The sequence below is a fragment of the Peromyscus californicus genome, unplaced genomic scaffold (genome assembly GCF_007827085.1).
Source record: "Peromyscus californicus insignis strain IS unplaced genomic scaffold, ASM782708v3 Scaffold_9__1_contigs__length_137607984, whole genome shotgun sequence".
Taxonomy (NCBI): domain Eukaryota; kingdom Metazoa; phylum Chordata; class Mammalia; order Rodentia; family Cricetidae; genus Peromyscus; species Peromyscus californicus.
This window is the reverse complement of record NW_026294617.1, coordinates 58,510,758-58,538,005: the sequence shown is the minus strand read 5'-3', so window position 1 is coordinate 58,538,005 and position 27,248 is coordinate 58,510,758. Positions and strand designations below refer to the sequence as shown.

Below are 27,248 nucleotides of genomic sequence, written 5' to 3'. Positions count from 1 at the left end.
TATCAGCTCAGCTCTTCACTGAGTGACCTATTTATTACTAAATGCCCTTTATGCAACATATTTAAATGTCCTCAGTCAGTGGGAGTGTTGTGATGAGTGAATCGATAATGGAATTATTCGATGTCTAGCATCTAGCTAGCTCCCAACGAGTCACAGAGGTGGTTGGTTATCGTAGTTTTTATTTTCATTTCTTGCTGTCTTTCCGTCAGGGAAACTATTTTTCATTTTAATTATGTTGGAATGGCAAGCCTTTGACACCTTCTTCAAGTGAGAGCTTTGCTTTGCAAACAGTCAGCCACTGTTTTCTGTCTTTGTGCTCAGAGGTCTGTAGTCAGTGTTTTTCATTTTCTAGGGGTTAAATGAGGACACTAAAATGTTGTTAGCATAGCATATAGTTCCAGGCTGGCTGGTTCTATTTGGTTAAGTGCTTTGCAGTCCATTTTATTTGTTAGTCCCAACACAGCCCTATGAGGTGGATGATTGCATTTATTTTTACTCTATAGATAGTTTTTAATTAGCTTAAAAGAGTTCCTGTAACCTCCAGAAGGTTAGTGGTGGTACTTAAATTAAATTCCTTCAAGTCCTAAAGTTTTACCTGGTCCTCTGGGCCTTGCTATTTCCTCTGATTTCTGTGTTTTTGACAAGGTTATAGATGTAAGCTATTGTTTGAAATGAAAGAGCAAAGAAATCTATATGACTTTTTAATGAGAGAACTTAAATCAAGCAAGACCCCATCAGCTCAGACTTAGATTACATTGATTTATTTTTTTTCAGTTTTGGTTTCTAAATACCACTTTTTTGAGTTTTTACACACATTTCATGTTTTTCCTCTCTACAAATTCATTAAGTGTCAGACCCCTCAAATAATTTTAATTTCACTTCCTTCAAATTGACTTCTCACCAATAAAAATCCTTTTCTTGGTGAGCTCTTTTTCATTTTCCTTTGGGACAGCATAAAAATAGGTGCTGCTTCCTTGGACTGAACAAACCGAGTGACTTTCAGAGGTAATGCACTTAGAGCTGCTGCTAATACTATGTAATGCTATGCAATTTTGAGATCTTAAAATGAAGAAGCCCAGGAGACAGGGATTGGGGTAAAGGCTTGTAGAAGTGTGAGAAGAGATGTGTGAAAGCCAGTTTTATGAAAGGCAGCAATCCTTGTCCTGCCCTGTCTATCCTTTAGTCTTGAGATGCAGGACTGGCACCAGCAACTACTTTATCTGAGTCTTTCCAAATAAGAAGGGCTGGTACCATTTCCTGGTTATTTCCAGTACAGACTGCAACAGACTAACCAATTTTTATGGGCTGCCCTTGACTTATCTCTTCCTGTGTAGCAATGTACCTCCACATTTAAAGGCTTGATTTGACAGTTCCCTCCTGGTTTCATCTGGGTCAGGAATGATTTGCTTACCTGGGGATGTCTAGTGCCAGGTGCCCCTGAAATGGCAGGCAAGCTGTTCTCCGAGGCTGTGACGACATTTGAAAGCTCCTGAGGAAGGAATATGAGAAAGAGCATGGGATTTGGAGTCTCATACCCAGTTAGTTTCAAGCCCATTGTATCTGTCGTGTTCTGTCAGAGTCAGTAAGTCCAGCCCACATCTTGGTATCAGAAGGCAGGGTTTCCTAGGAACCTTAGTAGAAGCTTACTCTGTAGTTTATCCCCAGGTCCTGAGACTTCATGCCTATACCACATATGAGTACCTCTGCCTGCCTGACATCCCTGATGTTCTCTCTTTCTAGGTTCAGTTCACATGCCAGTATTTTATTCTGTCAGGCCAGCTGGGGACAGCGTCATCAGGGTCCCTCCTGAAATACATACATACTCCTTCAAAGAGACAAATACCAGCCCCCTCTTTCCTCATCCAAAGTACAAGGATTGGGCAGATGCAGGCTCTGTGTTGAAATGTTCCTGCTCAGAGACAGGGCAAAAGGGAAACCTGAGAAGCTGCTTGATGGGAGTCTAAGCCAAGTTGAATAAATGTTTGTGGCAGTTTGAATGTATTTGGCCCCCATAAGATTACAGGGAGTGGTGCTATTAGGAGGTGTGGCCTTGTTGGAGGAAGTGTGGTCTTGTTGGAGGAGGCTGGACGACACACTCCTTTAATCCAGACCTTGAGGCTGAGGGCACACTTTTAATCTAGGCCACACCTTCTGTTGGAAGTGTGTCACTGTGGGGGTGGGCTTTGAGGGTTTTTTTTCTCTAGCTTCACTCAGTGTGACAGTCAGTTGATTTCCTGTTGCCTGCAAGATGTAGCACTCTCAGCTCCACTACTACCTCTGCCCACATGCCACCATGCTCCCCGCCATGATAATAACTGAGTGAACCTCTTAAACTGTAAGCTACCCCGCAGCCCCCGATTGATTAAATGTTTTCTTTATAAGAGTTGCCGTGGTCGTGGTGTCTCCTCACAGCAACAGAAACTCACACTAAGACAACATTTCAAGATTATTTAGGGTCTGGACATGGTACAACTCTTTGTTGCTTCTGGTTCCACATCTTCATCAACTTCCTGTTGTGAGACAGATGGCACGTGCTTACTTACATGTGAGTGGTTTCCCTACCTGGGGTTATGAGCACCTTCCCAATGCCCATGTCATAGATTCTCCCAGTATCTCCTAATGCCATTTCTCCCTATTTGGGGTCTGAGTATTGAGTCTGCTTGGTACAATACAAGTTGCCCTGACCTGTTTCCATAGGAAGTTAGAAGTCAGGCATTGTGGTTTGCACCTGCAAACCCAGCACTCAGCAGGGAGGCAGGGGGATCATGACTTTGAGATCAACTAAGGCTGAATAGTGAATCTTTGCTTAAAAAATAACAGACAGATGAACCTCCCTAAAGTAATAACAGGTACAAAAGTGAAACTAGGGAAAATACTTAGAACACTGAATGCCTTGCTTCTTTAGGAAAACACCAAATGGCAGATGATTCAGTGCAATATGAGGGCCTTGGGGGCCCAGGATTAGGAGGCCCTGGAGGCTTCCCATGGAGGATTTGACCTTGGTTTTGGGGGCTATGGTCTTGGTCAAAACAACAGGGCTCATAGAGGTAAAGCCAAAGTCTAGAAGTGGATCCCTGTCACCAAGCTGGGATACCTGGTCAAGGACATGAAGATCAAGTCCCTGGAGGAGATCTCCTTGTTCTCCCTGGCACGAAGGAATCCGAGATTATTGACTTTTTCCTGGGTGCATCCCTAAAGGATGAGGTTCTAAAGATCATGCCAACACAGAAGCAGACATGGGCTGGCCAGGGGACCAGGTTCAGGCTTTTGTTGCTCTTGAGGACTACAATGGTCATGATGATCTTGGTGTTAAGTGCTCTAAGGTGGTAGCTGCTGCTATTTGAGGGGCCCTCATCTTTCCATTGCCCCTATGAGAAGAGGCTACCCGGGGAACAAGACTGGCAAATCTCAAACTGTTCTGTGCAAAGTGACAGGCCATTATGGCTCTGTGTTGGTCTCATCCCTGTCCCCAGAGGCACTGGCATTATCTCTGATCCTGTGCCCAAGAGGCTACCGATGATGGCCACTATCGATGACTGCTACACATCAGCCAGGGGCTGCACTGCCACCCTGGTCAACTTTGCCAAGGCCACCTTTGATGCCATCTCCATGAGCCACAGCTACTCGACCCCTGACCTCTGGAAAGTGACTGTTTTAACCGGAAGTTTTCCTGTGTCCCCCAGCTGCTTGGTCCCAGTAAACACATAGAGGCTTATATTAATGACAAACTGGTCTATGGCTCAGGCTTATTGCTAGCTAGCTCTGACATCTTGAATTAGCCCATTTCTATTAATCTGTATTTTGCCACATGGTTGTGGTGTTACCGGTCTGATGGCATCTTGTTCCTTGGGCAGCTGGATGGATTCTGCTCTGACTCAACCTTTCTTCTCCCTTTCTCTCTGCTTGGATTTCCCACCTGGCTCTTATCCTGCCTTAACATAGGTCAAAGCAGAGCTGTTTCTTAACCAAACGGGAGCAACATATATTTCTAGCATACAGAAAGACCATCCCACAGCAGGCTGGATTGAAGGTGTGTGGTACAACGTGTGTGAGCTCAAGGGACGACATTTCCGAGTCCTTTCATTGTCGGTTCCTCTTGCTTCCCTGAAGACCATCTCGGCCTCTGGTGTGGTTTTCATCTGGAACAGCAACAGGCAACTGCAGCATATTTTCAGAACTTCGTTGACAGTGGCTCTGCCTCCTGAGTTCTTTGACTGCTGTCCTGTTCCTCCACACCAAGCTCCGTACCAAGCTCCAGCGTCTGTTATTCTAAGGGCCTTAATAATAGCCTCAGTTCTTCCCTCAACAGGTTTTGATTTCAGTTCTTTAATTTCTTTGTCTAATTCTGTACAACTTGCTTTACTTTCGGTAGCATCATTTGCTTCTTGGCAAACTTGATGAGATCTTCTCATTGTGACATTTCCAGCTTGGTTTTTCCAGTCCTGGAGGGTGCCGTAGCCACCCCATCTTGAGCAGGACCCTCCATCACCACAGTGACCCCAGACATTGCCACCTCTTCAGGAGTCCAGGCTGCTCCACCTCTGAAGCCTACAAAAGCGAGTCAAAGGTGGTGCTAAGAGACTGCCTTCCTCACATCTCCAAGGCTTAAATAAAGACTGTGTTTACCAAGTGTCTTTATCAAGAATTTACTGACCATCTGTGAAAACCCACACCAGAGTTTCTGTTCAGAGGACACAGACTCTTGTAAGAAAGTAAATAAATAAATAAGGTAAATTAAGTCTGTTAAAAAACAAAACAAAACTTTGAATGTCTTGAGTGGGACCTGAATGATCAAGCCTTCTTCATACAGTAGAGGGTTTAGATGCAGTGTGTATGGGTCAGACAAAAGAAAGATGAAGAGCAAATGCATGCTTTTCCATAGGTTAGCATCGAGCACATGATCCAGATTTCCCATGACTGTATGTGTTTGTGTTAGATACTTTTCTATTGTTGTGATAAAATACTATGACCAAGGCAACTTATAAAAGTAAGCATTTGTTTGGGGTTTATAGTTTCAGAGGGTTAGAGTTCATGACCCATCATGGCAGGGAGCATGGAATCAGGTAGGTGGGCAGGCAGGCATGGTGCTGGAGCAGTAGCTGATAGCTCACATCTTGATCTAGAAGTAGGAGGCAGAGAGAGAGAGAGAGAGAGAGAGAGAGAGAGAGAGAGAGAGAGAGAGAGAGAGAGAGAGAGAGAGAGAAGAGACCGGGAATGGTGTTCTTTGTGTGGAGTCTTTAAACCCCCAAAACCTGCCCTCAGTGATACACTTTCTCCAACAAGGCCACACCTCCTAATCCTTCCCAAACAGTTCCACCAACAGGGGATTAATTATTAAAATATATGAGTGGATGGAGACCATTTCCATTTAAATCACTTTGGTATCAATAAAGGAGAAAATCAGTACACTATGCAAATACTTTCAAGCTCATGTTGATTGCAGCATTGTTCATAACAGCTAAAACAACCCAGGTGTCCATCAATGCATGAATGGATAAAAAAAATGTTGTACCTATACACAATGGTCTATTATTTAGTTGTGAAGAAGTATCCCTGTCTGTTGAGAAAAAATGTATTGAACTGAAGGTTGAAATGATGTGTGAACACAGAAAGACCATTACTATCCATTCTCTTTCATATGTAGAAGGTAAAGTATGTCCATTTAAATGTAAAATAGTAATCGTAGAAGTAGGGAAGGTAGGGTAGGTAAAGGGGATGTGTACTTAACCAATGCATAGTGTGTGCATGTGTAGAAATATATAGATATTTATTAATATGTACAATTAATACAAACCAATAAAGGCACAATGAAATAAGGCTGGATGTGGTAGTATGCTTGCAATCCTAGCACGTGGCAGGCTGAGGCAGGAGGATGTCAAGTTTGAGGCTAGGCTGGCATACATAGGGAGACCCCATCTCAAAGCAGCAACAACAATAAAAAAGCAAAACAAAATTTATGTAAATAAATAGATTTTCACACACTCATATAATCTATCTATCTATCTATCTATCTATCTACCTACCTACCTACCTACCTACCTACCTGTCTATCTATCTACGTATAGTTTTTGAGGTAGAGTCTGGGACCCAGGCTCGCTTCAAATTTTGTGATCTCACCTCAGCCTCCAGAGTGCTGGCAGGTATATGCCACAATGCCTAGTACACAAATGTCTTTGAAGTATACTGATAATTCATTTTATAACCAGATAAAAATATAATAGTTAAGTGAAAAATATTTAAACTGAAATCTCATTTATTTATGAGGTAGAATCTTTTTGTTTTTCAACTCATATATTTTGCTTAATATGATCACTTGTTTCGCCCATTTTATATGAAATCATTTCATTTTTATTTATGGTTGAATACTACACACTAATATGTGTCTGTGTATGTGATGTTTTCTTTATCCATCAGTGGATCACAATACTAGCAGGCCCTTATTCGTATATTGCAGGGCCCCAGAGCGAGGGACTTCTCCCTCTGTTCCTTAGGTTCACATGCTGCCTGTGAACATGGGCATGCAAATATCTCTTACAGACAAGTGGTTCTTGCTTTATTATTTTGTGTTGATTGGTTGGTAATAGCTTCTACTGAATGACATTTATAATTTGCATAGTGGCATAGTAAGTTATATTAGTTAGGTCTCAATAAAAAAAGAAACTTTCAACTCCGATGATGTAGGATTGTTTTGTTTTTAATAAGAGTACTTACCAAGGCATGCTGGGAGCAGAAGAAGTTCCAGGGGACTAACAAGGACGTTTAAGATTCGCAGACATTGGAACCAGTATTGCCCACCCCCCACTTGGTGTGGTGCTTTTTATGACTGCCCAGGCCTATCTTTCCTGGGCATCTGGCCTCAGCCTCCTCAACAGAGACTGGCCAATTGTTTTGCATGGGCTTGCAGAGGACAGATTATTGATCCAGTAAGAACTGGAACTTGGGAGAAGGAAACGTGGAGAGTAGCAGAACGCATAGGACACAGCTGTTGCCAAAAAGGCTGTAGTGTGGGGGACTGGATAGGAAATCCCCTACTGCTTTCCTTCCACTCCGGCTTCCAGGCTTGTATCAGTAAGGTACATTGGTTAGGCCCCACTGATTGTAAAGCAGGAGCTAGCTGCCCAGGCTGAGACCATCACAAGAGAACTCACAATGACAGGTGAGTTTCATGGAGGAGGAGCGCAGAAAAAACAAAAAGCAGGTGAACAAGAGTCCCCCCTAAAACGTTCTCAAATCTGAGAATTCCTGGCTTGATGAAGGTTTATTTTTTCTCTTCTCTCTGCTGAGACGTGAGCAAAGGAGGCACATTGTAAGATGAATTGCTAAATGGTCTTATTAATAAAAAACCCAGAGCCAGATATTGGTGTGAAAACCGAGAGATCAGAGGAACTGGACAAGCCACAGCCAACCTCACCTCACTGACTCCTCAGCCTCCAAAGAGACCTACTTCCTGTATACCCACGCCTATATGCCTTTCTGTCCCTGTCATCTCACTTCCTCTCTGTGCCCAGCTACATCACTTCCTCTTTCTGCCCAGCTCTGTCACTTCCTGTCTGTCTGTACAGAGCTCCAGACCTTTATGGTTAACTAGTGTTGGAATTAAAGGCATGTGCCACCATGTCTGGCTTTGTTCCTAGTGTGGCCTTGAACTCACAGAGATCTGGGTGGATCTCTGCCTCCTGAATGCTAGGATTAAAGGCGTGTGCTACCATTGCCTGACCTCTGAGTTTACTCTAGTGGCTGGCTTTTTCCTTTGATCTTCAGATAAGCTTTATTGGGGTACACAAATATTACCACAGCACATGGCATTTACAGACTTGACTTGTGTCCTGGGGCAATGTGCTTCCCACTCAATCAGGAAGAGGAAGGACCAGAAATGAGTCAGTTCCCACTGCACCAGAGACACAAGCATTTTGTATCTGCTGACAGACACAAAGCCTACTCCCATGAAGAGCTGAAGGCTTTTCAGTGTGGGCTGCAGTTACAGCTCATGTCTCTGGCCAGTGCTCATGCATGTGTGAGGGACTGCTGACTGAGAAGAAAGTCAGCTGAAACCCAGGAGACTCTGTCAGACTGATGGGAAATTAACTGAATGGGCGTTCCAACACACTGCCTGACCAGATGGGCATATCAAAATGTTCAAAGAAGCATTTGTGAGAGACGTGATTGAGAACAATTGTTTTGTGATAGGCAAAAGGGGTGTGTGTGTGTGTGTGTGTGTGTGTGTGTGTGTGTGAGAGAGAGAGAGAGAGAGAGAGAGAGAGAGAGAACTGAAGGAAGGCAGACCAATATTACTGAAGGCAGTATGCACAGAGAATAGGAATCGGAACAGTTTTCTAGGAGTATAAGTGATAGCTCGAAGGAGTCCATGGGGAGAGAATCTCTATATTCCTAGCAATTTTCACCACATTTTTGAGGGACATTTTTCTTCCTTGTGCAGCACCTCCGTCAATATCTCATCAATTCTCCAATCCTACAAGAGAGCAGGAGCAGAGGACAGGCAATTCAAGGCTGGATCTGTGCGTGAGGGAGTTTGAGATAGATTCCGATCCTGACCCTAACTTGAATTTCAACACAACTTTCTGCCTCTGGGTTCAGTGCAGAATAGGCCTGGCTGCTTTCCTTACGCTTGTACCACATCTGCCCTTTTGATGTAAACACACATGCCTAGCACAGCTTTCCAAGGCAATTTGCCACGAGCGACCCCATTTCAGAGCAATGTTTGTTTAGAGATGGTTTACCTGGGCAAAGTTTTCTAAATAATTCATAGAGGATTGCTAGTAACTGAGAAAGAGCAGTGAAAAATGAATAGCCACTCTACTTTATAAAGGCTGTTTATGAAGAGGTATAAGGAGTAACTGAAATTTGGAATCAAATGAACGCCATTTTATAATTCTGCCTCCTGGCACATGATATAAGGCAAATTTGTGAAAGGCTTTCCTTAGGGAATTATTCCATAGCTCAGAATCCCAGGTGATTAGTTATTGAGAAATCTGACAGTTTTAATAGTATATGACTCTGTCCTTCAGTAATATGCCACTGGATTTCTCCTGCCTACCTGCAAATTTAGAATATAATTCAAAAGTACAATGAGAAGGTTCATTGTACAGAGAGTATGAATGAACCATGAATCAGGAGACCTAGCTAGGTGACCTCAGCCACTAATCGCCTGTATAATCACTCGGAATCACCCTGGCCCAAGGATTTTATGTGATTTTTATGACGGGACCCAATTAAGCACCCAATACTTTTTCAAAGAAATAGATTCTTTGATGCCCTTATATATGCAAGATAACAAGTCATTTAGAACTTTTTATTACCGTGACTTTAATAATTGAGTATAGAGAAAAGTCAGTCTTTAAACACACCAAACTTTGTGAGAATAATTACGTTTTATGATTTTTATCCTTAACAAAATCTGTACTTTTCTCAGTCACTTTAAGTTCTCAAAGACATTTCTTTACTTTTTTTTCTTTTTTCTTCCTATTTTTCCACGTTTACCTGGATAAATTATACTCATTCTGAATCCCCCTCCAAACCTGTATCTGCTGACCATACACTGACGCTTGGCATGTGAACAGTATGTATTTGTCAGGACAGGTGAATTTTGTAGATGTAATAAATAATCCCAACTTCAAGAGGCTTATTATTACCCTCAGAAGAATTTGATTGCCCATTGTTGAAGGGCAATGTCACATACACCTAAGCTTTCACTGAGAATATTATCCCATAGCCATGTGACCCTTCAGGGGTGGAAGCTGTCCACGGACATTTTACGGATACTACCTACAATCATGTCAGCAGACGTTTGCAGCTTGGGTCCCAGAGTCTTCGTTGGAAGTTACAAATCACAGTTGGTCACACACCACTGACTGAAGCTGGTCAAGAGGCCACCTCTCCGACGTGTGCTCTTGCTGAGCAGTACTGCTGACTGTCAGGCAGCAGACTGTCAAGAGCTGGATTACACAATCTGAGACCTCTGACCCTCAAAGGTGCCAATCTGGGCAAGTAATTCAATCTTTCTATTTTCTTAGTTCTGTTTCTGTAGAATAGGATTTGTAACTGTACATCGCTATTGGGCTTTGAAACTTAAACGAGCTAATACATGCAAAATACTTAGGACACTCCTCAACATTGTATTTGCATTAACGTTACCTACCATTTTTACCCCATGTTGAGTCTTAATTGCCTTATTATATAACTCCTATCAGTAGGACCAGGTTCTCTAGATGAGTGTTCGTTTCTTGTTAGTGGGAATCTCCTTGCTTCGTTCTATAACTCCAGTGTTTACAGAGCTGGAGCATGGTGGCATTTTAACCTGAGAGTTTTAGATGTCTATATAAGCTGTTTGAGATCACATACGTGATACTTTTGGGATTTTCCCCTTTAATGCATCAAATAGCAGTTGGTGATATGGAGAAACTCACTTAAGCTTTCTCACTTACTTAGTGCCTGGTCCTCCAAGATAATTTTGCTTTGTTAGTAAATAATAAATAATATTTGATTTATTATCTGGCTTATTGAAAGAAGTAGATGCCAGTTTTCGATTTGTTTATCTTTTATTGCTGGGGAAATTGGGGGGGCGTTTAGGAAAGAGGGGAAACACTCCTAATATTTTCAATAAAAATGAAATTGTGCCATGCTCCTCAGGATGGAAAAGGCTTTCCTCCTCCAAATGTCTTTAGTAAACTCTCATGAACAATGTATGAATTACACCGAGTTTAAATGACATGTGAGTAATGAGAGCACATCAAATTTCCACACAGTCTCACTCACAATTTGATTCAGTGGGGTGAGAAAAATAGGCTACTTTACAGAAGGGTGTTAGAACTGCAGTGGAGGATCACTGAGGGCTGTGAAGAAAAGTTGAATAACACTGTTGAAAAGGTCAATGTTTCCTGTTGATACTGGTGGTGGCTGGGAGGGCCTTGGGGACTGTCAGGAGCCCCTGTGGGGTGTCGATTGCTGTGCAAGTTCTGGGGGTCAGATCTCTGAGATAAGGAGCACGACTCATTTACCCACAATGGTTCTGAACTCAGGTCATTCATGGACTCTGTTTGAATCACATTTTCCCCTAAAGGCTCAAATAAAAAATGTAGGTTAATAAAACTATAACAGGAAGGTTTCCAGGAGACTTGGGAGCCATTACTCTGTTCCATTTAACTGAGTTTAATATCTTGTTTGGAGGGAAAGAAAAAATACAGGAAACCAGTAAAGAGACTTCTGGCCAAAAAATAAATAAATAAAAAAAAAATCACCTGGACTCATTTCTTCAACACTATGGATCACCTTCCTTTAAATGCTTTTCTCCTTTCTAAGCCTTGTGAGTTTTGTGGATAGATCTATATTTCAAATAAAGTGGTCGACTACTGTAAAATCACTTCAATGCTGGAGGTGAAAACAGAAAGAACTCTAACACTAATGGGAGAGTCAGTTACTATGGAAATGCATGCTTGGGTCAACGGTTTCTTCTGATATCTGTCGGTGTCCAGCTTTGAGAATACTGTGTGAAAGCCATCAGTATCTACAGTAGCTTAATGCTACTCCACATTTCCCTTTGTTTTTATTCTTAGAAAGAGAAAGAAAGAAAGAACAATCCAGGAAGTCCTGATCCAAAGCCTTTGGTTCCTAATTTCTAGACTAGGCTATCAGGCTGTATTTCTTGTTTCTCAACTGCCTGAAGAGGCTGTGGCCAAGCATCCTGGGTGTTTATGTTGAACATTTACTAAGATGGCGTCTGGTTAACTATGTAGGTGGATGTAAGGAGGAAGGCTTTGTCACGTGGCTAACAGCTCTGTGGCAGGAACTTAGCAGTCCTTAGATGCACCTGGACCAGAAGTTGTTGGTTCAGTTCACTGTCTTTCAACTTGAACGTGTGTTTCCTGGGGAAATAGTCTCCATGTTAAATACTTTCATCTTGGTAAGAAGTTCACGGAAGTGAGTAGGAAGAGCCTTAATTCCTAGCATCTCAACAAGGACCAAGCTGAAGTTCATGTCTATGTATCTGCATTAAGTATCTCATTTGTTGCTTCATTGATTCCTTCTCAGGGTCTCTGCAGTAATACACTCTGTTGGCTTTCATTTACTATTTATGAAGTAACAGCGTGGATGGGGGAATTGGAGCTGAGGCATTCTTCTAAATATCCATGGTCTTTTGTTACATTCAGAGTGTGGAAAATGTACCTGACTTCTGAAATTATTACTTTTTTTTGCTTTCAAGTAAAATATTCAACAACAGATAAGAAAAACAAACATATATTGATTAAAAAAGACTACTTATTATTTATTACTTATTAATTGAAAAATTACTTATCATTTATTTTGCTGTAAATCAGTGGAAAGCTAAGATCTGATTCTCTGGAATCTACCTGGAAGAGGCATATTATACTCCTGAGTGGAACAAATTGGATGCTGGGTAAAGAGGCTACATAATTGTTCTTTTCAAAATAAAACCACAGAACTCCTGGCAGCAAAAATGTGCATTATCTCAGTGCACACTGCGTACACTCAAAAGTCTAATTGCATATGTTTGCCTTTTTCATTTGTTATATTTCAAGCGGGCGGCATGCTGGCTGATGTTCATTATAATTACAATTCTGCATCTCCCCACCTGAGCAGAACAGTGGACTGCTGCACATAAATCTTTCCGTGTAATAAAATTGGGTACCAGTACACTCGTAGACAGGTAAGGAAGCTGCGAAGTGAGCATTTGCTGCGTTACTAACAGCAACTCCACACGCTTCTTGAAGATTAATAGCACTGTTACCTTCCCCTATCCTAGCTCTCTGGATAAGAGCAAAGCAGATGTGCAAGGTCATTGTCATTCACTTTACAGTCCCAGGAACCTTTGAAGGATTCTACATAACCAAGTGGCCATACCATTTCAAAGGACATTAACATTCCTATTAAGCACTAGAGAATTTTGACCTTTCTTAAATGTCAAAAAAGATACTCTGTGAATAAATTGTGATCAACTGGATGCATAATACACTGGGTGTTTGGGCATTTCAGGCTCACTCAGACTCCAGGGAGGGGTGCTTTTAATGAAGTGCTGTTTCCTGTTATGTGAGAACATTTGATAACTGACTCCGAGGCTTTATTGGCACAGGATGTGCAGCAGAACCTGACAGGGGTGATCACAGGATTTCATTCGTTTGATCCAGTTACCCACAGCTCACAAATGAGAACACCGAGGCTCTGAGAACAAGCCGATTTGTCTACACTGAGAGAGAGAGAGAGTTGGTAGCAGAACCCGGGAACAGCATCCAGCTTTGGTACTCTACCTGGAGTTCTCTGCTTCCTAACCATGACCTGCGCTTCCCTTCCCTGGGACTTTCCTGACCTTTTTATGCAGAATTCCAAGCAGGGGGATTGAACGGGTCCTGATAGTTTCAACAAGGTGCCACAGAACAAGGAATTCACATTTGAATTCTGTTTTTTTTTTCTCCCCCTTAAACTGTAAGTGCAGGATGGTAAGGACAAAGCGTACCACCTGAATGACCGCTGTCTCCGGCCTCCTAATTTTGGTGTTTATAAACACGTTACCGTAAAGCTCTGACCCACCTGGACAGCTTTAGTTTGAGATTGCAGAGATGTTCAGCCAACTCTCAGCTCTCCTGCTCTCTGTCTGATTATGCTTTCTTCTGTGTCAAATACTCCCTGCTTAGGCCCATTTAGATGCCTTGACACAAAACAAACCAACAAGCAAGCAAACATCTCACTGAGAATGATGTGTGTTGTGTGAATGTCTGTCTGTCTCTCTTTCTCATCCACAAAGCCTAAGGAATGTATTCAGTGTCCCCCATACAACCTTCCAAGTACTAAACTTTCTGAGTGCTGATTCCCCACACAAAAGGCTGTCCTTGGCAGTGGCTGATATGGTGGCATTCACTGGGATTAAGTGAAAAAGTCATCCCCCAAAAGATGACATTTTAAAAAAGAATATCCTAAACCATATAGGAAACTACACGAAGTCAATTTTATTTTTTTCTTAAAATTAGCTGGAATTTGTTAGTCGCACTTTAACCTTACAAAAGAAGAGAAAAAGAGCAAAATAACAACAAAACCCACACATGCAATGCTACCCATGGAGGCAATTTTGACATATATATGGGATTTTAGGTTTCTGAGAAAATGCTCTTATCTGATTTGAATTTATTGTATGTACCAGGTGAAATACCACTGTTTGGACAGGATTCCCGTTTTCACACTTTGGTGTAAATCCTGCATTGAAGTGGCAGAGGCTTTGCCTCCCACCGCCTCCTTCTACCTTGCTGTCAGCACTGTAAACCACTTTCCCTCTGCCCAAATCCCCTGCTGGTACAATCCTCTTACCCACTGGGCACAGCTTCTGGTCTTTCTTTTATTTATGGCTAGCCCCTTTTTCAGGTTGGTTAGAGAACCATTATATTATTACTGAAATAAATTGCTGTGACTGAAAGGGTCCTTGGCAGGCACTCAGACCAACCCTTTTATGTGATAAAAAAAAGGACCAGGGCATTGAAGTGACTGGCTCAAGTTTAGAGTTCTTAGTGGCCTTGGCGGAAAAGGAACCCATGTTTTTCAATATTAACTGACTCCTAGCTCTGCCTGTCCTCTTCATGTCTCTTCAGACACTCTAAAATCTCAGCTGGATTTTGTGTGATAAAACTGGGAGATATGATTGACTGCTAGCGAGCAGCATGGCTTCATGTCATCAGAAAACCCCAAATACTCAGAACCCACAATCTGCAATCATTTCTGAAATTTCATTCCCTGCATCTTTCTCTTAGTGGATTCTGAGGCTCACACTACCTTAGTCACAGTGGGTCACTGGGGACCCAGTGTCAATCTGACCTGTGCACACTTCCTGGGTCATCTGGTGGTCTGATGGATGGGGTAGCCAGGGGATATTTAAGTAAGGGACTACAGAACACTTTCAAAATGAAAAGTCTGTGATGTAGGATGGAGTGGGAGTAAAGCAAAGGAGGTGGTCACAGTGGAGCCAGGAAGCTGGGGGGTGGAGAGGATGGGGTCCAGGGTGATGGTCACAGTGAGGCTGGGATGCTGGGGGGCGGAGAAGATGGGGTCCAGGGTGATGGTCACAGTGAGGCTGGGATGCTGGGGGGATTGGAGGGATGGGGGTCCAGGGTGATGGTCACAGTGAGGCTGGGATGCTGGGGGGCGGAGAGGATGGGGTCCAGGGTGACGGTCACAGTGAGGCTGGGATGCTGGGGGTCCAGGGTGGTGGGGACATTCTAGTTCTTTCACTGACATCTGTTCATTAGTCCTTTGTTAGTGGAAAAGCCTGGAGGAGACTGAGGCTGAAAGAATTGAAGGAAAGAAATTGAAACAGAAAAGTGAAGTCTTTATCCGAGAGGCTTTAGAGGAAGTCTCTATCAGACAACAGGTGAATAAAGTAGCCATTTTTAGGTTCTGGAACACAAAAGTTAATCTTTAAGTTTGTTTAACCATGGACTGCAACACTGCTAAAATCTGGGGGGAAAAAAAGGATGTCACTGAGGGCTGGCTGTAGTGTGACCGACTACTTGACTTTGTTTTTGGATCACCTCCAACTTTTTATTTTTTTACTTATCCATCCATCCATCCATCCATCCATCCATCCATCCATCCATTGGTGTTGAGGATGTATTCCAGGGCCTTAGGCATGCTAGGCAAGTGGTCTATTAGAGTCCTACACTCCTGACCCGAATTCCCACGTTCTTAACTACATTCCTTAAAAGAACTCATGGAATATTTACATGAATTCTTGGAGAATTTCAGTGTATTAGTTACTTTTCTGTTGCTGTGGTAAGACATCATGACCAAAGCAACTTATATCAGAAAGGGTTTATTTGAGCTTGTGTTTCTGGAGGGATAAGAGTCTGTCTTTAGTCACTCTTCTATTGCTGTGAAGAGACACATGGCCAAGGCAACTCTTATAAAGACAAGCATTTGACCGGGGGATTGCTTATAGTTTCAGAGGCTTAGTCCATTATCATCATGGCGGGAAGCATGGTGGCATGCTTGCAGATGCTAGATCAGTAGCTGAGAGCTTTACATCCTGATCCACAGGTGACAGGGAGAGAGAGAGAGAGAGAGAGAGAGAGAGAGAGAGAGAGAGAGAGAGAGAGACAGAGACAGAGACACAGAGAGACTGGGCCTGGAAAGGGCTTTTGAAAACTCAAAGCCCACCCCCACTTCCTCCAACAAAACCACACCTACTCCAACAAAGCCACACCTCCTAATCCTTCTAATCCTTTCAAAGAGTTCCACTCCCTGGTCACTAAGTGTTCAAATATATGAGCCTATGGGAGCCATTATTTTACTCAAACCACCAGAGTCCATCACCATCACACCAGGGAGGCAGGGCGGCAGGCAACCAATGTGGCTGGAGCAGCAAACTGAGAGCTTACATCTTGATCAGAAAGCAGCAAGTGCTGAGAGTGCACTGGAAACAGTACATGGGCTTTGAAATCTCAAAGCTGCCCCCAGCGGCATAATTCCTTCAGTAAGGCCACAACCTCTTAAAACTACCCAAATTGTCAGCAAGTGGGTACCAAGTATTCAAATGCCTCAGACCATGGTGTGTGTGTGTGTGTGTGTGTGTGTGTGTGTGTGTGTGTGTGTGTGTATACTCTTATTTAAATCACCACATTCATACAACATGTTTTGATCATACTCACCACCCACTCCTCCCTTAATTCCTCCCAGATCCACCCCTACCTTTTACCCCAACCATGCTATCCTCTTGACTTTATATCCTCTTAACCATGTTCTCATGTAGGAAGATTAAAGATAACCTGAAGAATAGAAATTCTATTTGAGTAAGACACTGACAAGCTTTTGGCTACAAGATGCTGTGGATGATTGATTGATAAATAAAATGCTGATTGGTCAGTAGCCAGACAGGAAGTATAGGCGGGACAAAGAGAGAGGAGAGGTGTGGGAAGTGGAAGGCTGAGACAGAGAGATGCTGCCAGCCACCGCCACGAGAAGATGTTAAGATACCGGTAAGCCACAAGCCATGTGGCAACTTTTAGATTAATAGAAATGGGTTGATTTAAGATATAAGAACAGCTAGCTAGAAGCCTGAGCCATTAGGCCAAACAGTTTAAATAATATAAGTGTCTGTGTGTTTATTTTCTAAGTGGGCTGTGGGACTGTGGGAGCTTGGTGGGACCCGGAGAGAAACTCTCCAGCAACAACAAGATGTTTCTATAACCTGTAAAAACACTTATACCACTCTTGGGCATATGCCCAAGGAATGCTCAATCATACCACAAGGGCACATGCTCAGCTATGTTCATAGCAGCATTGTTTGTAATGGCCAGAACCTGGAAACAACCTAGATGTCCTTCAACTGAAGAATGGATAAATAAAACGTGGTACATATACACAATGGAGTACTACTCAGCAGAGAAAAACAATGACATCATGAGATTTGCAGGCAAATGGATGGATCTAGAAAAAAATCATCCTGAGTGAGGTAACCCAGACTCAGAAAGACAAACATGGTATGTACTCACTCATAGGAGGATACTACATGTAAAACAAAGGATTACTAGATTGCTACTCACAATTCCAGGGAGGCTACCTAGAAAAGAGGACCCTAAGAAAGACACAGGGATCACCCAGTGACAGAGAAATGGATGAGATCTACATGAGCAAACTGGACGTGAGGGGGGGTAATGAAGGGCAAGGGTCTGGAGAAAGAGAGCTTAGGGGAGCGGGAGATCCCAGCTGTATCAAGAACAGAGAGGGAGAACAAGGAAAAAGAGACCATGATAAATGAAGACCACATGAGAATGGGAAGAAGCAAAGTGCTAGAGAGGTCCCCAGCAATCCACAAAGATACCTCCACAATAGACTACTGACAATGGTCAAGAGAAAGCCCGAACTGACCTACTCTGATGATAGGATGGCCAAACACCCTAACGGTCGTGCTAGAAATCTCATCCAATGACTGGTGGAAGCGGATGCAGAGATCCACGGCCAGGCACCAGGTGGAGCTCTGGGAGTCCAATTGGCGAGAAAGAGGAGGGATTGTGTGAGCGAGAATTGTTGAGACCAAGATTGGAAAAGCACAGGAACAAATAGCCAAACTAGTGGAAACACATGAACTATGAACCAATAGCTGAGGAGCCCCCAGCTGGATCAGGCCCTCTGGATAAGTGAGACAGTTGATTAGCTTGAACTGTTTGGGAGGCCCCTAGGCAGTAGGATAGGGACCTGTCCTTAGTGCATGAGCTGACTGTTTGGAACCTGGGGCCTTTGCAGGGACAATTTGCTCAGCCTGGGAGGAGGGGACTGGACCTGCCTGAACTGAATCTACCAGGTTGAGCTGAATCCCCAGGGGAGTCCTTGCCCTGGAGGAGATGGGAATGGGGATGAGCTGGGGGAAGGGGGGGGGAGGGGAGGAGGGAGGACAGGGGAATCTGTGGCTGATATGTAAAATTAAATTAAGTTATAAAATAAAAAAAAGCTAAAAAAAGTGCAAAACAAAATGAACAATTCCATTTGTGGGCTGGATGGCTACTAGCCCCCATTCAAGCTTTATACTGGGAGAGCCCCACACTGTTGGTGTTGGTGATGCCCAATTTTATGTAATAGAAAATGGCAGTCATGCCTGGAACAAGGAACGGGAATTGCATGGACAGACAAAGAAAGAAAACTACTTTCGAGTCACTCCCTATCCAGTGGAGCAGCGGAGTAAGTGTTACCTTGGTGTACTACATTAGATTCTCTGCAAACCTGTGACAGCATTCAGGGGACCTTGCATGGGGACCCAGGAGAGAGCACGGAGGCTGCTGTATCTAACAGAGTAGATGGAGAAAGAGTCAGGAGATTCAAACTATATTTGTATTTCAAGCCTTTTGATTATATTAGGAATGTCTGCTTTGGGGATAAAGAACATTGTTGTTTACTTATAATCTCAAATTTGTAAGTTAAAGGACATTCTAAAGAACACTGTTATCTTTAAAAATGGTTTTAGTTATTATCTTAATTAATTGCTATCTTAATTAATTATTACTTCTTTTAATATCTTTGAGAGAACGAAGTACATGCTAACTGCCCCATGTTTTCCATTATGCTATAGGGTTTGCTCTGGGGGTGTTGCTTAGGAGCAGAATGCATGCCTAGCATGTGGGATGCCCTAGCTCCCATGCTCAGCACTAGAAAAAGAATCATAGGGTGTAGAGACAGAAGGCCCAAACTTCAAAGCTAAAGTCCCACACTTTAACAACTAGAGCACTACTCCTTGGAGCTTGAGCCCAAGTGTCTCAGGATGTTTTATGTGACCATATAGACACTAAACTTCCAATGACACATAGCACCTTATATGGATGGTCAGTGTCAAGAAAAACTTATTACTTAACAAGATTACCTACCTGTCTGTCTAGATCTGAATCCTCATACTGGCCCACAAGATAAGACCAAGAACTTCTCCCACAACTACTGCTAAGGTTGTCCTTCTCCCACTTCCCTTGTGTCTCTGTCTGCACCAGCACATGTGTCCCTGAGACTCCTCTCTGTCCCTCCTGGTTCTTCTGGAGGTTCCTGCCTCGTAAACTGACTGCTGACCAGGATGGGGGCTTTCTTTCATGACCTGGGAGTGTGAGCCAAATGAACTCTTTTCTCCATGAGTTGCTTTTGGCCTGGTGTTTGTCAGAGCAGTAGGAAAACAGACCAGAACAGAGCTGAGAGGACTGTTAGTAATCTGGTTAGTCAGGTCCCAGGGGATGATGCGACCATCCCAAAAGGCTTTATCACTCTAAAACCACATGCTCTCTTATCCATGAGGCTATGATTGGCCTCTAACCAGTGTACATCTTGCAAAGAGGGAAGTCATCGGAAGAGGAAGTCGTTCTGTGCTTCCAAGATCAGCAAGACCCTAACCCATTTTAGCAGGTGGTGCAACTTGGAGGAACAGTTGAAAGAGCCAAGGGGCTCCTTCTAAGCCCCTAATAGTAACTTCTAAGGTGTCTCACTGACTTTAACAGTAAAAAAAATTTTTTTTGGTAACTATGTGTTCTTAAAAGTACCCTTCAATGGGAGAGAGGAAAGGGGCCGTGATCTGAAGCGGGAGGACTTTTCAGTGTCTTCCCCCTACATGAAATGGCTGAACAGAAAAAAAAGTACCCTTCAGGAAAGTATAAGCAAAGATAAAATAATTACTAATATTCCAAAACAAAACTATCTGCCCCTGACTGGGATTCTTATTCTGACCTGGCTTATCAGAGGACCAGATGCTCTTAACAACAACAACAAAAAGATCACTCACCGATGGCTATACTCCCTTGAAAAGGAACATTACCAGATCTTATTAAGTATTCTAATGGCTGTGGAATTCTAGAAAACTTCATCTACCCCAAATTAATCTCATTTTCTAGAAAATGCTCAAGGTAAGGGTTAGAAGAATCTTATTACTCAGTTGAGAACTCACGATTTGTCTTTAAAGGAACCCCATGAGTCAACAACAGAACACTAGGTAAGTAGATGTATAGACCATGATGCATGGTTTTAACATTATTCAAATGGGAGATAATTTTTCCTTTTATAAATGAGCACTTAAAAATCCTATTCACACATATTAATTGGGTACAATGGTTTCATTATGACATTTTTATTTTGATCCCATAAAACTCCCCATTGCTCCTGTTCTGTCCTGCCCATTCTTCCTAATCCACTACCACGTCACAGCTAGTTCTCTCTCTATGTTCATGCTGTTTTGTTGGGACCCATTAGGTGTTACTCGTTCTCTTCTCCAGATACTGGATGAGGGATTATTTACAAGAGCATGGTTTCTTTTCCATCAATACCATGGAAGATAATGTCTCTCCCTCACCTAGTGGAAGAAAGTGTCTCTCCATCACCTAGATGCTCAGGGAGAGGTGAGGCCTTTGAATCCCTCTCTCTAGCATGGCAGCGTGTAGACCAGGTCAGTCTTATACAAGTTCTCTGCCAGTAAACACAGCTGCTGTGAGATCAAGAACAATGCAATGCAGTTCTTTGGTTGGAAGACCGTGTTCCACCTCACTCCACTCCTTCCTCCAGTCTTACTTTCTTCCCTCTCTCTCTTCCGTGGTATTCCTCAAGCCTTGGAGAAGGTGATAAAGACGTCTCACCTATGGCTGAGCACTCACCAGTCAGCCTTATCGCTTTGATCACCTTCAAGTCTCTGTACCTATCATTGCCCGCCATGAAAGCCTGCTTCTCTTGCCAAAGCTGAAGACAAGACTAATCTGTGCTTATAAATACCCATTTTATTTAAAAATATGTCATGCCGGGTGGTGAAGGCACCTGCCTTTAATCCCAGCACTCGGGAGGCAGAGGCAGGCAGGTCTCTGTGATTTCGGCGCCAGCTTGGTCTACAAAGCGAGTTCAGGAATAGCCAGAGCTGTTACACAGAGAAACCCTGTCTCAAAAAAACCAAAAAAAATGTATATGTGTGTGTGTGGAGGGGTTGGAGGTGGGGGTGGGGCTTGTGCGTGTGTAACTGCAGGTACCTATGGAGTCCAGAAGAGAGCACTGGATTCCCTGGAGCTGGTGGCCTGGGAACAAAATTCAGGTTCTCTACAAAGGTATATGTTCTTAGGCAATGAGCCATTTCTCAGTTTCTAATACATGCTTAAGTCATAATTATTTAGGAGGTATTTGATGGTACACTGTGTTTTACAATCCCTAATTTATGGCCACATTCATTACTTAGATCCTCTGTGCTTGTCAAGTAGGCTATCCCAGACTAAATCATGTGATGTGGAACTTCCTGTCACCATGTTCTGGTTTGCTTTCTATTGCTGGAATAAAGCCACTACAACCAAAGGTGACTTGGGGAGGAAAGGGTCTATCTGACTTATATACTCCAGTTGTAGTGCATCATTGAGGAAAGCTAAGGCAGGAACTCAACCAGGGCAGGAACTTGGACACAGAAAACAGAGGAGTGCTGCTTACTGGCTTTCTACTCATGGCTTGCTCCGTTTGCTTTCTTATCTGCTCCAGAACTACTGGCCTAGGGATGATACTACCCACAGTGGACTGAGACCTCCCATATCAAACATTAATCAAGAAAGCGCCCCCACAGATTTGATGGAGGCATTTTTCTATCTTAGGCTCCTCTTTCCCCGATGACTCTAGCTTATGTGAAAGGATATGAAAGTTAGGTGTTTTTTTTTTTTTTCTTCAGGGGATCTTTTTTTCCAGAAAGTTCTTCTCTACCCACTTCCTTATCATCTTGTCCTTGAAGTCTATCTGGCTAGATAGTTCTTATTCTTATTTTAAGCTATCATTTTTAGTGAAGTTCCTTTCCAGGATTTAAAGAGACAGCCCTTCTTCCCCTGAAGCCCCCGTCACGTTGCCTTTGATGGCGTGTGTTGAGCCTTTCTGATGCTCTCCCACCTCAAGGCCCTATCGTGGCTCCCATGTCGCAAGGCCTTTTCTCCTAATAAAATTCATCTTTGAAGGATGATTTTTGTGTCAGCTCATTCCTGAGCAGCCCAGCCCACCTCCCAGCTCTTTCTCCATCTGACAGTTTCCTCTGCTGGCGAGAAAAGTCTCTGTCACAGTTGGATCCGGCATATTCCTCTTCAATTCCACCTTCACAGCCTGTATGCCACTTCAGTCTCTTTTTTAAAACATAGTTGTTTTATTGAGTCTTTGGGGATTTCACACTATGCACCCCAATCCCACTCATTTCTCAGTCCCTTCGTATTTGTCCTTCACCCTTGTAGCGTCCCACCCTCAAAGAAAAACTTAAAAAGAAGTAGTAAAAACGAAATAAAAATAAGGAAAAAAAATAAGAAATACAAATAAGAATTTTTTTTGTTGTTGTTGTTTTTTTCGAGACAGGGTTTCTCTGTATAGCTTTGGAGCCTGTCCTGGATCTCACTCTGTAGACCAGGCTGGACTCGAACTCACAAAGATTCACCTGGCTCTGCTTCCCAAGTGCTGGCATTAAAGGTGTGCACCACCACCGCCCGGCACAAATAAGAATATTAAACAAACAAACAAGCCAAAACCAACCAACCAACCACCACCACCACCAACAACAAAAAACCCCACTTCAAACCTCCATCTTTTCCACTTCTTCATCACCTCTCCATTCATCTCAGTGGCACTGGGAGCTGTGGTGTGTCATGCAGTATTCCCTTTTGTCCACACAGCTTTGCTTGCAAATGTTCATGGTGTAACGTGTTGTTGGTCAGGTTCAAGGTCTCTGGCTTCTGGTACACCGTCAATACTGGACCCTCATGGAATCTTCTCTTAGATATCCTGCTGTTGCCCAGTCATGGAGATCCTTTGGCTATGGTTCTGCAGGACCAGTCCCTTCACAAGCTCCAGCAGGTCACAGACAGGGTAGATGTTGGGGAGTACCAACTCAAAGCTCTGGATATGTGCCTGGGTGATAGCTGAGTTGGTCAGTCCGGGCCCCCTCAGGTGACAGGCGGAGCCAGCTCTCCCACACCTGTGGTGAGGGGTAGGGCCAACTTTCCCAAGTGCAGGGGAGGCAGCTCTCCTATGAGGGGCTGGGCCAACTCTCCCATGCTGAGGTCATGGGGCAGCCATCCCAGGGCCAATGAGGGGGTAGGGCATGCATCAGCTTTCCAGTGAGGGCCAGCAGCAGCAGCTTGGCCTTCAGTGGTAGTAGGCGCCATGGACATCAACACAGACCTGACTGCGGTCAGGCCACAGACCCCAGACATGGGCCTGGGCCACAGCTTGGGCCCAGAAGTCACCTTGGCCCCCTCTGGCTGTGCAGGCCACCCCAATCTGTACGGCCCTGATGGCAGCATGAACCCTGGGCACCAACACGGCCACAGATGGCAACCTAGAACCCAGGCAAACTTGTGGCCTGTAGTGGTCCTTGGCAGCAGCCCAGGCCAGGACATCACCATGGCCATGGGTGGCAAGTTGGCCTTCAGCCTGTTCCTCACCACCTTTACCTCTTCAGATCTGCCTCTCTCCACAGAACATGAACCATTCTGCCTCTCTCTCTCCTATACCCTACCACAAATTTGTTCATCATAATGGCACCCAACGTGCATGGCACTAGGCAGGCCCGTGGTTTCTTCTACTTTCCCAGGACAAGCAGCCTCAGGCAGGGCTTGACGCCACTCCAGTCTTAAAGCATATCTTCTAACTCTTCCAAAGAGTTGCAGACACTGGAGGACATCTCTGGGGAAGAGATACACATTGTCTGTCTCCTATCTTGATTCCTTTCTGTTTCTTAGGGGCTTCCAAAAATGTCCAAACCAAAACTAAACCAAAAACCAAAACCACACACACACACACACACACACACACACACACGCACACACACACACACACACACACACACACACACACACACACACACACACACACTTCACTGGCCCTTCTGCATGATGCAACAGATTTTGTCTTCCTCTCTCTTCCTTAACTGGTCAAATGCTTCCTTCACGCTGGTCCTTTTGCTCTGTTCTTTTTTTTCTCATTGCCAGTTTTGTAATCACTGTTTAGACAGTTGGTACCTCTGCTAGAATTCTTACCCTACCTTACATTTCTAGTCCTTGTTTCCTTCAGTGGCCAATCAAATTTGTTTCCTCCACAATTCCTCAGGTTAAGCTCTGCACAGTGGACAACAACGATGTCCCATCTCTTCTGAATCAGATCCAGAGGCATCATACCCTTCACTTGATCGACTAGGACAGAACCTCTGTACATCTTCCTGGCAACACTATCATCTAGCAAAAGGCTCTTTCTTGTTTCAGTTCTGCTTTGTGGTTTCAGTGCTTGCTTACTTAACCTTCTGGTGTCGGTATCCCTGTGGAGTACAGGCTGTTATCATCAATATCAACATCCGTGAGTGTCTCCTGCCACAGAAGACCCCTTAATACCTCAATGGTATCCCAGTCTGGCTTTCCAACTCAAGAAATCACCACTCTCCCCTACCCAAAATAACTCTCTTATGCTTTATGGTCTTATGACCATTTTAGGAATCAACAATATCTCTTGCGGGGCTCCTGATGCTCTTACTCAGCTCTGAAACATTTCCCAAAGACAGACATTTGTTCTTTGTGAATGGTATTTACCTTGATGATTTGCTAGGGGAAAAGGCCTAATTTCCACTTTGACAACCAAGCATCAACTACTGTGATTTCCAGTGACTTATGATGTACCATGGCCCCATGATTTTCAACCTTCCCAATACTGCCATCCTTAAATACAATTCTTCCTGTTGTGGTGACCCCCAAACCATAAAATTATTCTCATTGCTGCTTCCTAACTCCAATTTTGCTACCGTTCTGAAGCATAATGTAAATATCTGATATGCAGGACATGTGAGATTCGACCCCCAAGTTGAGAACCACTTATTTGGTTTTTTTTGGTTTTTTGAGACAGAGTTTCTCTGTGTAGCTTTGCGCCTTTCCTGGAACTCGCTTTGGAGACCAGGCTGGCCTCGAACTCACAGAGATCCGCCTGGCTCTGCCTCCCGAATGCTAGGATTAAAGGGTGAACCGCTTATACGGAGCCTCACTCCTGATGATCCATGGTACCTTCATGGGTAGCCAGTTTCAAGAACTTCTGACAACTACTTTCTAAGAATTTATACCTCTTTTCAGTTGTGTTATTTTCTCTCTAGGAACTTTTCCATTGTCTCCTTGCAGAGTGTGTTTGTTTAAGTTGCTTAATAATTTTATTTTATTTGTTGGAGAACTTCATACATGAACACATCATGTATATCATTTCTGTCCCCTTCTCCTTGAACTCCCTCCATGTCCCATGTTCCCAAATTCATGAACACACAACTTACTGAGTTCTTTGGCTTTGCTCATATGATCAGGTGTCCAGGGCTGACCATGTAGATTGTCCAATTTTTGTAGTTTTTTTCCCCCAATACTGTCTTTCTGTATTTTTGTGCCATTGGTAAATTCTTTCTACCCACTGTGGCATCAGCCCTTATTCCATTTTATTTTCACGGCATTTGAGTTGTTTATTTTTCTCTTTAGTCATTTTTCACATCTAGAATAAAGCAAAAGTCCAGTTTCCACGTTTTCAGTTGTCATTTCTTCCAGAGCAAACCGTGTAAGAGTAACAAGTGAGAGTTCCAGAGCAAGCAGACTAAGAAACCCGGGAGGCAGGCTAATTTCACCAGGGGCCTCTGCAGAATCCAGGTCTACGTTTCATAACATCTTGCATCCTTCTTCCAACAAAGTCTCCAGACAGCACTACTGTCAGAGAGACGTGGAGAATAGATGTCCCACATATATTTTTATATCTAGGCTTCAGTTTATAAATCACTAGTTTTGTTTTTGAGATGTTTTCAGGTCAAAGCGGTTTTAAGATCCCTCTTCAGCAGTTACCTGCTCTTCTTGCCCTCGTCCTCCCATTTTCTGTGAATTAGATATTTTCTCAGCCCAGAATTTATAGTTCCCAGTACAATACAAAGCACAAAATTTGTTGGGAATCTGCTTTTTTATTCCCTGGTAAAGTTGCTTTGAGTAATAACAAGAGCACTTACTCTCTTGGTTTTGCAGAATTTTTAATGAGCGTAAATCAGCGCTAACAATTGCTTTGTACACATATGCAGACCCACATTAGTGCTTTCTTTTCATGGCTGGGTAGGAGCACCCAGCCTTAAATCCTTCAGTGTGTCATACAGCATTAGCTGAAGGCGCCGTCCTGTACAGCAGGTCTCTGAGATTTAATACGGTGTGTACTTTGCATTTAAGGATATTTCTGAGTCCTCTGGGATTCACTTTGTTGTGACTTGTCCTTTCTTTTCTAATAGCCCTTGCACACATCAGATGTAAAGCACGCAAGCAGAATCACGAACGTCTGGAAAAGCTGGCCAGACACTGTGTGCTTTCTTTCTATGCAAATGTTTGCATACCTCTGTCTTTGAAATTGCTTCTCTGGGTCAAGGTGAGATTTTTGTACATTAGAGGACGAGAAGGCAAAGGCTCTTTAACTGCACACTATTTTGCAGAATCTATTCATTACAGTTCTTACAAACAGGATCTTCATTAACATGACAAATGAAAAGCCAAACAGTATGTCTTTTGTTGCATAAGTGACTCAGACAATTCTATTCACAATGACTTTAGGGTAATACAAGGTCCTCCCAATCCCCCTGCCTTGGACTTAACATCTGATGTTGCCCAGCATCCTCTCTTAACAGTAACTTCTGTGTTAAGGCATAGGTGCAAGGTCTCCGGGAGTCACCTCTGAAAACGCGCATGCTAGTAATCGGGTGCCCTTTATGTGCAAGGTAGGGTAGTCAAATGAGGAGA

The 27,248-nt window shown here is 43.4% G+C and overlaps 1 long non-coding RNA gene and 1 other non-coding gene across 3 annotated transcripts in view; both read left to right on the top strand.

The window, feature by feature from the left end:
* LOC128105738 (uncharacterized) overlaps window positions 1-27,248 on the top strand; it is a 73,992-nt gene that overhangs the window by 10,849 nt on the left and 35,895 nt on the right. The window lies entirely within an intron of this gene.
* LOC128106816 (small nucleolar RNA SNORA29) lies at window positions 20,018-20,112 on the top strand. Its single transcript, XR_008216863.1, has one exon. It is a non-coding gene; the product is annotated as a small nucleolar RNA SNORA29 (small nucleolar RNA).